The sequence below is a fragment of the Diceros bicornis genome, chromosome 3 (assembly GCF_020826845.1).
Source record: "Diceros bicornis minor isolate mBicDic1 chromosome 3, mDicBic1.mat.cur, whole genome shotgun sequence".
In the NCBI taxonomy this organism is placed as follows: Eukaryota; Metazoa; Chordata; class Mammalia; order Perissodactyla; family Rhinocerotidae; genus Diceros; species Diceros bicornis.
In genome coordinates, this window is record NC_080742.1 from 29,863,093 (window position 1) to 29,876,021 (window position 12,929).

Below are 12,929 nucleotides of genomic sequence, written 5' to 3' on the forward strand. Positions count from 1 at the left end.
GCCCTGTGGCCCTGCCTGAAAGGCAGTATGGCTGCAGCTGCTGAGTCAAGGAGTCTCCAAATGTAAAATAAATGGTATCAGCAATAAGAATCTTGCTATTTAACTGTGAGCTTTAAGTAGACTGAAAACATCAGAAGTTCATTGGGTTGGGCTGCAAGCAATCACAGCACTGTTCAAACGCAAAAGTGAATGCAAAGCCTTGCCTAGAAGTGCAGAGCGGGTAGCCTTCACCACCCTGGCCCCTGACTTAGCCAGCAGTGAGGATGAGGTACTGCGTGCAGGAGTATCAGAGGGTGCCAAAGACTGCGGGGTAAAATGCAGCGTGGAGAAGGAAGAAGGCCCCGAGCCCTGGTTCTTTCTGGATGCTGACATTCATCACCACTGACCCTGGAGCAAAGGGCTAAAGGAGAAAAAAGGCCAACAATTAAGTTTCCTCCCGTCAGGCTAGCCTCCCCCGCCTCCTGGTTCCTCACCCTCTTGGTTGGGGGATAGGGTGATCTGGCACCCATTTGCCACCTGCTGTAGCTCGTCGCACACTTTGTGACTCCTCAGCAGGGAAAAGCATTTGGACACCCTCCGTAGTGCGGAAGGGAGGCTTCCCGTGTGAGTGGGACCCTTCAGGTGATTCAGTGTAATGTGTGACTTCCAAATCCGAATGTCTAATGGAATTGGTGTGTTATGTGCCACAGGTACCTGTCTCACAACTGTCAGTGAGGGTTCTCCCGTTCAGGGACTGCCATATAGAGAGAGGTGATAGTGAGGCATAAATCACTTTCCAACCTGCCTCCTTGTCTCCTCACTGGTAGTCCAGCAGAAACAATAAAGAATCCCAGGAGGAGAAAGTGAAATCACTCCTTTTGTTGAAAGACTTAATGGCAGCCCGAATACTCAGGCCATTTCCCAGCACAACATCGCCACCTGCCTGACACAGTCACCAAGTACACCCATTTTGGGGAAAGGCAGCTATTAACCTGCTCCTAGGCTCTTGAAACTGAATGCCTGACCCACAGAGGCCTTGTGACTCGCTGGTGTGACATCTCCACTTTGGGATGGGTCAACTGGAATTGGGGAATTAACACGGGCCCAACAGACGTTGCAAGTCAAGTAGAAAAGTTATATTTGAGAGTGCAGCTGGCCTGACCGTAGCAGTAAGTATCAATTTTACGTGAAAAATTAGTAGCTACCCCTTTGGGGGATATTTTGTGCCCAACTTCACCACCTGAGGCAAAGCACTGGCTTAATGGGAGTCTCAATTCACAGAATTCCTGGGGTTGGTTCAACTGCTTGGCAGCAATTTCTACCAAATCCCAGCAAAATCTTGTAGCTATAGATAAGATAATTCTAAAATTTATATGCAAAGGCAAAGGAACTAAAATAGCTAAAACTATTTTGAAAAGGAAAAAGCGGGAGGAATCATTCCACTCAATTGCAAGACTACAGTAATCAAGATTGTGTGACACTGGGGGAGGGATAGACACAGGTCGATAGAACAGAATAGAGAATTAAAAGTAGCCCCACACAAATATCATCAACCGATTTTGACAAAGGTGCAAAAACAATACACCTTTTGCAATACACCTATCCTTTTGGAGGAAGGATAGTCTTTTCAACAAATGGAGCTGGAACAATGGGGTTATAAGACAGGTTATAAGAGGTTCATATAACAGGAACCTCTACCTAAACCTCTCACACTTTAGATAAAACTTAAAATGGATCATAGAGTTAAATGTAAAATATAAAACTTCTAGGAAAAAAAGCAATAGAAAATTTTCATGATCTTGGTTAGGGAAAGAATTCTTACACTTTATAACCAAAAGCGTGATCCATAGAAGAAAAAATTGATAAATTGAACTTCATAAAAATTTAAAACTTTGCTCTCCAAAAAACCTTATGAAGAAGATGAAAAGACAAGCTACAGACTGGGAGAAAATATTTGCAAACCACATATCTAGAATATATAAAGAACTCTCAAAACTCAACAGTAAAAAGACAAATAATCCAATATAAAATGGATAAAAGACATGAAGAGACATTTCACCAAAGAAGATAATGACTAACAAGCATTTCAAGATGTTCAACATAAGTATCAATCAGGAAACGCAAATTAAAATCACAATAAGATACACTACACACCTATCAGAATGGCTAAAATAAATAGTATCAACACCAAATGCTGATGAGGATGCAGAGAAACTGGATCACTCATACATTGCTGGTGGGAATGTAAAATGGTACAGCCACCCTGGAAAACAGTTGGATCGTTTCTTTAAAAACTAAGCATACAACTTACCGTATGACCCAGCACTTGCACTCCTGGACATTTATCACAAAGAAGTGAAAACGTATGTCCACATAAAAACCTGTGCACAATTGTTCATAGCTGTATTTGTAGTAGCCAAAACCTGGAATCCACCAAAGTGCCTTATGGTAGGTGAATGGTTATCTGTGGTATATCCACGCAATGGAATACTACTCAGCAATACAAGGAATGAACTATTGACACAACTTGCAACAACTTGGATGGATCTCAAGGGCATTATGCTAAGCGAAAAAAGCCAAGCTCAAAATGTCACATGCTGTACGATTCCATTTACATAACATTTTTTAAATGACAAGATAATAGAGATGGAAACATAATAGGGGTCAGCAGAGGTTGGGGATGCTGGGGAGCAGGGAGGTATGTGTGTGACTGTAAAGGGGTGGCACAAGGGACATCTTGGTGGTGATGGAATAGTCTGTATCTTGGTTATAATGGTGGCTACATGAATCTACACCTGTGATAAAATGACAGAACTATACAAACATATTGTACCAATGTCAGTTTCCTGATTTTGATATTGTCCATTATGTAAGAGATAACCATTGGGGGAAACCGGGTAAAGAGTACACAGGGCCTCTGTGTATTATCTTTGCAACTTCCTGTGAATCTATAATTAGTTACAAATAAAACTAAAAAAAACATAGCAGGCCAAATTTCGCATGCAGGCTATAGTTTGCTGACCCCTGTTTTAGAGCAACAATCAGAAAAATCAAGTATTATCCTAGTGAATTATGAACTGTCAATAGTGCTACAACTTGGGAACCATTGAAAATGTCTTTACCAGTTGATTCATTTGTTTCAAGGACATTGATTAAGCAAAAGATTTCTGAAACTGCCTACATTCATCTTGACAAATAATGTAATGTCAAATATATGCCATAATATTTTGGGCCATTGACATTTTTTGAGCCTATGAGTGCAAAGTGGCATACTGATTTTAAAAAGAACATGGCTAACTCTGCACTCGCCTTTAACATAAGTAGTTTCACTAAGGTTCACTTGTGTATAGATAGTTGTGCTCATCAGATCATACCAAGAGGCCAGATGAGGGAATACCCATTTGGATAACATAAAGAACAAAAGTTACAAGTAACTTATAGGTACAACATTTGTGGGCACTGTAGAAACTATAACCTGAATTCTTCTATGGATTCTCCTCTCTCTTTTCCTGTAAAGCTTCCATCTCCCTGTTATGGACATCTTGAGTTGATTTACAAATGCGCTACACACTGGATTTGGGACCACTCCTGACAGATTTTCAAATTGTGGACTCTCTTCTTGAAAGATGAATTTATAACATTGAGAACAAATTAATCTACTCATTTGATAGACTGACCCTAGGAGGTGAGTCTTACTCAGAGTAGACTAAATGTAGAAGTCAAAAGATTGTCATAGAAGAATTATTAGAATTCTTTTAATTGAGTCACCACCACTATGTTATGGCACGTACAGTAGACTCACACAATATGCTGTGTGTGGTTGGGAACTTTGTTGAGACAACAGAAATGCCTAATGTGGTGCTGGGCCAGCAGAAACTTACAGGAAGAAAGAAATTGGCCAACATGTGCCTATTATATGCAGGAAGATTTTCTCCATGCCAAGAGAATGTGCAAACCTCAAGCTTCCCAGCTGAATTTGCTTTCTTGTATGGAATTAATTCTCCATGACTTTGGTACCAAAGCCTTTGGCAGGTGTACACATGGTAATGTTTGTTAAGATATCTAGACCCAGGAGCTTTAGAGGTCCTCCCAGATTTTTTGCTGGGTGGCTTTAAAGTCCCTTTCTCTTGTACTTGCTCACATTTATCACATGAATCTGCACATGTGATAAAATACACAGAACTGTACATACATATCGTGCCAATGTCAGTTTCCTGATTTTGATATTGTGCATTATGTAAGAGATAACCAGCATCAGAGGTTACCCCCACCATCAAACTTCGCCGATAGTAATAAGAGATTATAAACACAATAAAAAATTCTACTGAAGTAGTGGAGACAGGGCTAATCTGAAACAACAGGTAATCAAAAAGTCAGGTGTATGTGACTATAGTGCTTGTACTTAAATTCACGTCTTACTTGAGACCTGTAAATTCAGTAAATCTAAAAATGAAGCTCTATGATAAATAATTCTAGAGAGACCCCAGAAGAGTCCCTCTAATTTCCCCATCCTCCCCCCTGCACATTCGTCCATGTTGGAAATGGCCCTTTCTTATCTTCACGCCAGATATTGAAGTGGTTCATACTCAAAAGGCTTCCCCGGGAGCAAGGGATTGCTTGAGATAGAAACAAATAGCTTGCTTGAGATAGACTTTACATGAGTAATTATGTAGAGTGAATTCTGTAGAACTTGAGAACAAAACTTGCTAGAGTTGCCAAGTGTTGTATTTGTGAAAGAAGATAGACAGACAGACAGATGTACTCCCTACATCTATATATTATACATAGCAGAATTCTCATAAATTCAACTATGCTTATCCGGCAGTTACCAAAAACAGACTTCCTGAAGCAATTTGATAGCTTTTATACTTTGATAAAAATTGGTTCCAACACAGTGCTTGTCAACTCATCTATTAGGACCTTAACATTTTAATCATGTAAATCAGGGGTTGGCAAACGTTTTCTATCAAAGGCCAGATAATAAATATCTTACACTTTGTGGGCCATACAGTCTCTGTAGCTACTGTTCCATTCTGCTGTTGCAGCACAAAAGCATCCATCGATGACGAGTAAATGAATAGCTGTGGCTGTGTTTTAATAAAATTTTATTTATAAAAACAGACTTGATTTGACCCAGGGGTCTTAGTTTGCTGACCCCTAGTATAAATGAACTATTCATGTGTATAGTGTTTGTATTAGGAGAGCTGGTACCAGGGCAGTTAATATCTTGACAATGTTTTCCCTGTAACTATTTTCTCCAAAGCACGCTTCCTGCTTTTTGCCGCCTATAAGATAAAGGCTGAATTCCTGAGCCTGCAAGTTGAGGTTCTTTGTCGCCTGACACAACCATTCCTCCACATAAATCTTTCTCTCTAGCTCCCTCCCTGGACTACCTGAAGCGCACCAGGAGTGGGCCCACCTCGTGCCTTTGTTCATCCTGCAAATGTGACTTACATTCTTCCTACTGGAGCAAGCACCAGAGACTGGCGGGGGCCACACTTAGAAACAGGTGAGGCAGGGTTGTAGATGTAAGTTCATTTGGGTGGATTTAAAAGTTTGAGCTTTTACATCTCTTGAAAGTTTTTCTCCTCAAGCATCTCACACCAAGTTGTGAGACTCCAGGAAGGATATAAAGATCCATCCAGTCTATGACCTACGGGAATGTAATCAAACTGGTGATATAAGATATTCATCTTCAGGAACATAATCAAACCGGTTATATAAGATATAAGATATTAAATAAGTCATTGCAAAATGTTGTAGGACTTCTTGTTGATTGATGGGTGTGGAGTTTCAGTTTTGTAAGATGAAAAAGTTCTGGAGTTTGCTTGCACAATAATGTGAATGTACTTAACTCGAATTGTGCACTTAAAAATGACTAAGATGGTAAATGATTAAGATAGTAAATTTTATGTGTATATTATCACAATTAAAAATAAAATAATTTTTTAAATATTATGAGACTTTGAGGGAGGTCAGTTGTCCCAGACAGTCAGAGGAAGTACTCTCTGAGTTAAGCCCAGAACTATAGGTGGGAAGGTAACAATGGCAGCTAATGCTCTGTCATGAACCCTGCATGTATAGTAACTCTGTTAATCCTCTCTGACCCCTACCAGGTAGATAGTATTATTCTCTCCAGTCTGACTCTGAAATCCAGGAGAAAGGCAGAATTCTTTGGTTTATCTTTTGTTTGTTTTTTGTTTATTGCGGTAACATTGGTTTATAACATTGTATGAATTTCAATTGTTCATCATTATACTTCTATTTCTGCATGGATTACATCATGTTCTCATGTTCAGCACCCAAATACTAATTACAATCCATCACCACACACATGTGCCTAATTATCCCTTTCGCCCTCCTCCCTCCCCCCTCCCCCTGTGGTAACCACCAATCCAATCTCTGTCTCTATGTGTTTGTTTGTTGTTGTTATTATCTACTACTTAATGAGTGAGATCTGACAGTATTTGACCTTCTCCCTCTGACTTATTTCACTTTGCATAATACCCTCAATGTCCATCCATGTTGTCACAAATGGCTGGATTTCACCGTTTCTTTTTCTTTTTTTTTTTTTTTGTGAGGAAGATCAGCCCTGAGGTAACATCCATGCTAATCCTCCTCTTTTTGCTGAGGAAGACTGGCTCTGAGCTAACATCTATTGCCAATCCTCCTCCTTTTTTCCCCCAAAGCCCCAGTAGATAGTTGTATGTCATAGTTGCACACCCTTCTAGTTGCTGTATGTGGGACATGGCCTCAGCATGGCCGGAGAAGCGGTGCATCCGTGCACACCTGGGATCCGAACCCGGGCCGCCAGTAGCGGAGCGCACACACTTAACCGCTAAGCCACAGGGCCGGCCCAAGGATTTCATCGTTTCTTATGGCTGAGTAGTATTCCATTGTGTATATATACCACATCTTGTTTATCCATCCATCCCTTGATGGGCACTTAGGTTGCTTCCAAGTCTTGGCTATTGTGGAAAACGCTGCAATGAACACAGGGGTGCATGTATCTTTACACATTGGTGTTTTCAAGTTCTTTGGATAAATACCCAGCAGTGGAATAGCTGGATCATATGGTAGTTCTATCCTTAAATTTGGGGGGAATCTCCATACTGTTTTCCATAGTGGCTGCACCAGTTTGCACTCCCACCAGCAGTGTATGAGAGTTCCCTTCTCTCCACACCCTCTCCAACACTGGTTGTTTCCTGTCTTGTTAATTATAGCCATTCTGACAGGCGTGAGGTGATATCTCATTGTAGTTTTGATTTGCATTTCCCTGATAGTTAATGATTTTGAACATCTTTTCATGTGTCTGTTGGCCATCTGTATATCTTCTTTGGAGAAATGTCTGTTCAGGTCTTTTGCCCATTTTTTAATTGGATTGTTAGTTTTTTTGTTGTTGAGATGCATGAGTTCTTTATATATTTTGGAGATTAAGCCCTTATCAGATGTATGGTTTGCAAATCTTCTCCCAATTGTTAGGTTGTCTTTTCATTTTGTTGATAGCTTCCTTTGTTGTGCAGAAGCTTTTTAGTTTGATGTAGTCCCATTTGTTTATTTTTTCTATTGTTTCTCTTGCCCGGTCAGACATGGTGCTTGAAAATATTTTGCTAAGACCGATGTTGAAGAGCATACTGCCTATGTTTTCTTCTAGAAGTTTCATAGTTGCAGGTCTTACATTCAAGTCTTTAATCCATTTTGAGTTAATTTTTCTGTAGGGTGTAAGGTAATGGTCTACTTTCATTTTTTTGCATGTGGCTGTCCAGTTTTCCCAACACCGTTTGTTGAAGAGACTTTCTTTTCTCCATTGTATGTTCTTGGCTCTTTTGTCAAAGATTAGCTGTCCATAGATATGTGGGTTTATTTCTGAGCTTTCGATTCTATTCCATTGATCTGCATGTCTGTTTTTGTGCCAGTACCATGCTGTTTTGGTTACTGTAGCTTTGTAGTATATTTTGAAGTCAGGGAGTGTGATACCTCCAGCTTTGTTCTTTTTTCTCAGGATTCCTTTAGCTATTCGGGGTCTTTTGTTGTTTCATATAAATTTTAGGATTCTTTGTTCTATTTCTGTGAAAAATGTTGTTGGAACTTTGATAGCGATTGCATTGAATCTATAGATTGCTTTAGGAAGTATGGACATCTTAACTATGTTAATTCTTCCAATCCAAGAGCGCGGAATATCTTTCCATTTCTTTGTGTCTTCTTCAATTTCTTTCAGCAATGTTCTATAGTTTTCTGTGTACAGCTCTTTCACCTCTTTGGTTAAGTTTATTCCTAGGTATTTTGTTGCAAATGTAAATGGGATGGTATTCTTAATTTCTCTTTCTGCTACTTCGTTGTTAGTGTATAGAAAAGCAACTGATTTTTGTATGTTGATTTTGTATCCTGCAACTTTACCGAATTCGTTTATTACTTCTAAAAGTTTTCTGGTGGATTCTTTAGGGTTTTCTATAAATTAAATCATGTCATCTGCAAATAGTGACTGTTTCACTTCTTCCTTTCCCATTTGGATCCCTTTTATTTCTTTCTCTTGCCTGATTGCTCTTGCTAGGACTTCCAGTACTATGTTAAATAGGAATGGTGACAGTGGGCATCCTTGTCTGGTTCCTGTTCTTAGAGGGATAGCTTTCAGTTTTTCACCATTGAGGATGATATTAGCTGTGGGTTTGTCATATATGGCCTTTATTATGTTGAGGTACTTTCCTTCTATACCCATTTTATTCAGAGTTTTTATCATAAATGGATGCTGTATCTTGTCAAATGCTTTCTCTGCATCTATTGAGATGATCATGTGATTTTTATTCTTCATTTTATTAATGTGGTGTATCACGTTGATTGATTTGTGAATGTTAAACCATCCCTGCATCCCTGGAATAAATCCCACTTGATCATGGTGTATAATCTTTTTTTTTTTTTTATAATTTTAGTATTTATTTTTCCCCCAAAGCCCCAGTAGCTAGTTGTATGTCATAGCTGCACATCCTTCTAGCTGCTGTATGTGGGACGCGGCCTCAGCATGGCCAGAGAAGCGGTGCGTCGGTGCTCGCCCGGGATCCGAACCTGGGCCGCCAGTAGTGGAGCGTGCGCACTTAACCGCCAAGCCACGGGGCCAGCCCTGTATACTCTTTTTAATGTATTGTTGTATGTGATTTGCTAGTATTTTGTTGAGGATTTTTGCATCGATGCTCATCAGTGATATTGGCCTGTAATTTTCTTTTTTTTTGTGTTGTGTTTGTCTGGTTTTGGTATCAGGGTAATGTTGGCTTCGTAGAATGAGTTAGGGAGCTTCCCCCCCTCCTCAATTTTTTGAAAGAGTTTGAGAAGGATAGGTATTAAGCCTTCTTTGAATGTTTGGTAGAATTCACCACGGAAGCCATCTGGTCCTGGACTTTTATTTTAGGGGAGGTTTGTGATTACTGTTTTGATCTCCTTACTGGTGATTGGTCTATTCAAATTCTCTACTTCTTCTTGATCCAGTTTTGGAAGGTTGTATGATTCTAAGAATTTATCCATTTCTTCCAGATTGTCGAATTGGTTGGCATATAGCTTTTCATAGTATTCTCTTATAATCTTTTGTATTTCAGAGGTGTCTGTTGTAATTTCTCCTCTTTCATTTCTGATTTTACTTATTTGTGCCTTCTCTCTTTTTTTCTTGGTGAGTCTAGCTAAAGGTTTGTCAATTTTGTTTATCTTTTCAAAGAACCAGCTCTTGGTTTTATTAATTTTTTCTATTTTTTTTTATTCTCTATTTCATTTATTTCTGCTCTGATTTTTATTATTTCCCTTCTTCTACTGATTTTGGGCTTTGTTTGTTCTTCTTTTTCCAGTTCCTTTAGGCGCATTGTTAGATTGTTTATTTGAGATTTTTCTTGTTTGTGGAGATAGGCCTGTATTGCTATAAACTTCCCTCTTAGAACCACTTTTGCTGTATCCCATAAATTCTGGCGTGTCGTATTTTCATTTTCATTTGTCTCCAGGTATTTTTTTATTTCTTCTTTGATTTCTTCATTGACCCAGTCGTTGTTCAGTACCATTTTGTTTAATCTCCACATATTTGTGGCTTTTCTGATTTTCTTCCTATAGTTGATTTCTAGTTTCATAACATTGTAGTCAGAAAAGATGCTTGGTATTATTTCAATCTTCTTAAATTTATGGAGACTTGTTTTGTGGCCTAATATGTGATCAATCCTGGAGAATGTTCCATGTGCATTTGAAAAGAACGTGTATTCTTTGGTTTTTGGATGGAATGTTCTGTATATATCTACTAGGTCCATCTGTTCTAGTGTGTCATTTAAGGCCAATGTTTCCTTATTGATCTTCTGTTTGGATGATCTATCCATTGGTGTAAGTGGAGTGTTAAAGTCCCCTACTATTACTGTTTATTTCTGTTTTTATGTCTGTTAACAATTGCTTTATATATTTAGGTGCACCTACATTAGGTGCATAGATATTTACAAGTGTTATATCCTCTTGTTGGATTGTTCCCTTGATCATTATGTAATGCCCTTCTTTGTCTCTTTTTACAGTTTTTGTTTTAAAGTCTATTTTGTCTGATATGAGTACTGCTACCCCAGCTTTCTTTTCATTGTCATTTGCATGGAGTATCTTTTTCCATCCCTTCACTTTCAGTTTGAGAGTGTCTTTAGGTCTGAAGTGTGTCTCTTGTATGCAGCATATATATGGGTTTTGTTTTTTTATCCAATCAGCCACCCTATGCCTTTTAATTGGAGCATTTAGTCCATTGATGTTTAAAGTAGCTATTGATAAGTATGTACTTACTGCCATTTTTTAACTTTTTTTTTTTCTCAGTGTTTTAGTAGTCCTTCTCTGTTCCTTTCTTCTTCTCTTGCTCTCTTCCCTTGTGGTTTGATGGCTTTCTTTAGTATTATGTTTGGGTTCCTTTCTCTTAGTTTTTTGTGTATTTATTATAGGTTTCTGGTTTGTGATTACCATGGGGTCCATAAACAGAATTGATGGTCTCTTTAGTTTGACCTCTGACTGAAAGCTCTACTCTTTAACTCCCCTCCTCCCACTTTTTGTGTTTTTGATATCATATCTAACCTCTTTTTTGTGCATTTGTATCCATTACCCTCTCATCATGGAAATAGACAATTTTTCCTATTTGTGGTTTTCTCTTTTCCCCTTAAATAAGTCCCTTTAGCATTTCTTGTAGTACTGGTTTCTTGGTGACAAACTCCTTTAACTTTTGCTTGTCTGGGAAACTTTTTATCTCTCCTGCTATTTGAATGATAACCTTGCTGGGTGGAGTATTCTTGGCTGTAGGTTTTTTCCTTTTAGCACTTTAAATATATCATGCCACTCTCTTCTAGCCTGTAAGGTTTCTGCTGAGAAGTCAGCTGATAGCCTTATGGGGTTTCCTTTGCATGTCACTTGTCTTTCTCTTGCAGCTTTTAGGAATCTCTCTTTATCTTTAATTCTGGACATTTTAATTATGATGTGTCTTGGTGTGGGACTCCTTGGGCTTTTCTTGTTTGGTGCTGTGCTTCCTGTACCTGGATGTCTGTTTCCTTCCTTAGGTTAGGGAAATTTTCATCTATTATTTCTTCAAATAGATTCTCTTCCCCTTTGTCTCACTCTCCTCCTTCTGGGACACCTATAACACGGATGTTAGTGTGCTTGATGTTGTCCCAGAGGTCCCTTAGACTGTCCTCACTCTTTTTAATTCTTTTTTCTTTTACCTGTTCAGCTTGGGTAATTTCTTCTAGTCTTTTGTCCAGCTCACAGATCCGTTCTTCTGTATCCTCTACTCTGCTTTTGAGTCCTTCTAGTGAATTTTTCACTACCAGTATTGTATTCTTCATTTCTGATTGGTTCTTTTTTATATCTTCCATTTGTTTGTTGACATTCTTATTGAGTTCATCCATTCTTCTCCCAAGATCAGTGAGCATCCTTAACACTCTTTGTTTGAACTCTCTGTCGGGTAGGTTGCTCATATCTGTTTCACTCAGTTCCTTTTCTGGGGTTGAGTCCTGTTCCCTTACTTGGAATGTATTCCTTTGCCTCCTCATTTTGCCTCTTTCCCTGTGCTTGTGTCTATGTATTAGGTAGGTCAGCTACGTCTCCTGCTCTTGGATAGATGACCTTATATAAGTGATGCCTTATGAGGCCCACAGTGTGTTTCCCTCAGCTCTGAATGTTCCAGGAGTGACCCCTATGTCAGCTACGTGTGTCCATCTGTTCTGGCATGTTTGCTCTCCCTGTAGGTTCCCAGGGAGGCTGAGCTATGCTCCTGGCCAGCTGTTGTAATGCTCAGCTGCTTGTAGTTGTTGTGGGCCCTTCAGTCTCTTTATCAGATGTGGGGAGCCCCAGCACCGTTGGCTGCAAGTTCTAATAGCACATTTGTGTTGCGGTATTTCCTTTAAGTGAGTAGGCCCCCAGCGTGGCAGGTTGTTAGGCTCAGGGCCTTACAATTGCTATAAACCTCCAGCTTTTAGGTCTCTTATCAGCTCTCTGAGGATTGCAGCTGGGTGGGGCTGGCCTCAGGCACGGGAGCACCCAATTGTTTCAGGCTTTGGAAGGTGGGGCACATCCCCTATGTGGGTCTTTGAGAAGCACAAGTCTTCTGCAGCTGACAAACCCTGCCACCCACAGGTCCACACACACAGTCAACACAGACCTGCCCCATGTGGGCACCCCGACATCCTGAAGTGGACACAGTCTCTCCACGGTGGGAGCCCCACACACTCACCACTGCCCCACACTCTCCACCCGCTCCTTGTGCACACCCTGCCCCACTGAAGTGGGCCCAGTCACCAGGCTGCAGAGAATCCAGTCACCAATCTGTGCAAGCCCACAAGTTGCCTGAGGGCTTGTTGTTGGGTGGGGCCAGTCCCTAGGGTGGGCTGCCTGCCCTGGCTAAACTGAATTAAATCGGTGTTCTAGTGGGTAGGGCAGACCTGGGCTAGCAGTCCCCAGGGAGAACTCCAATG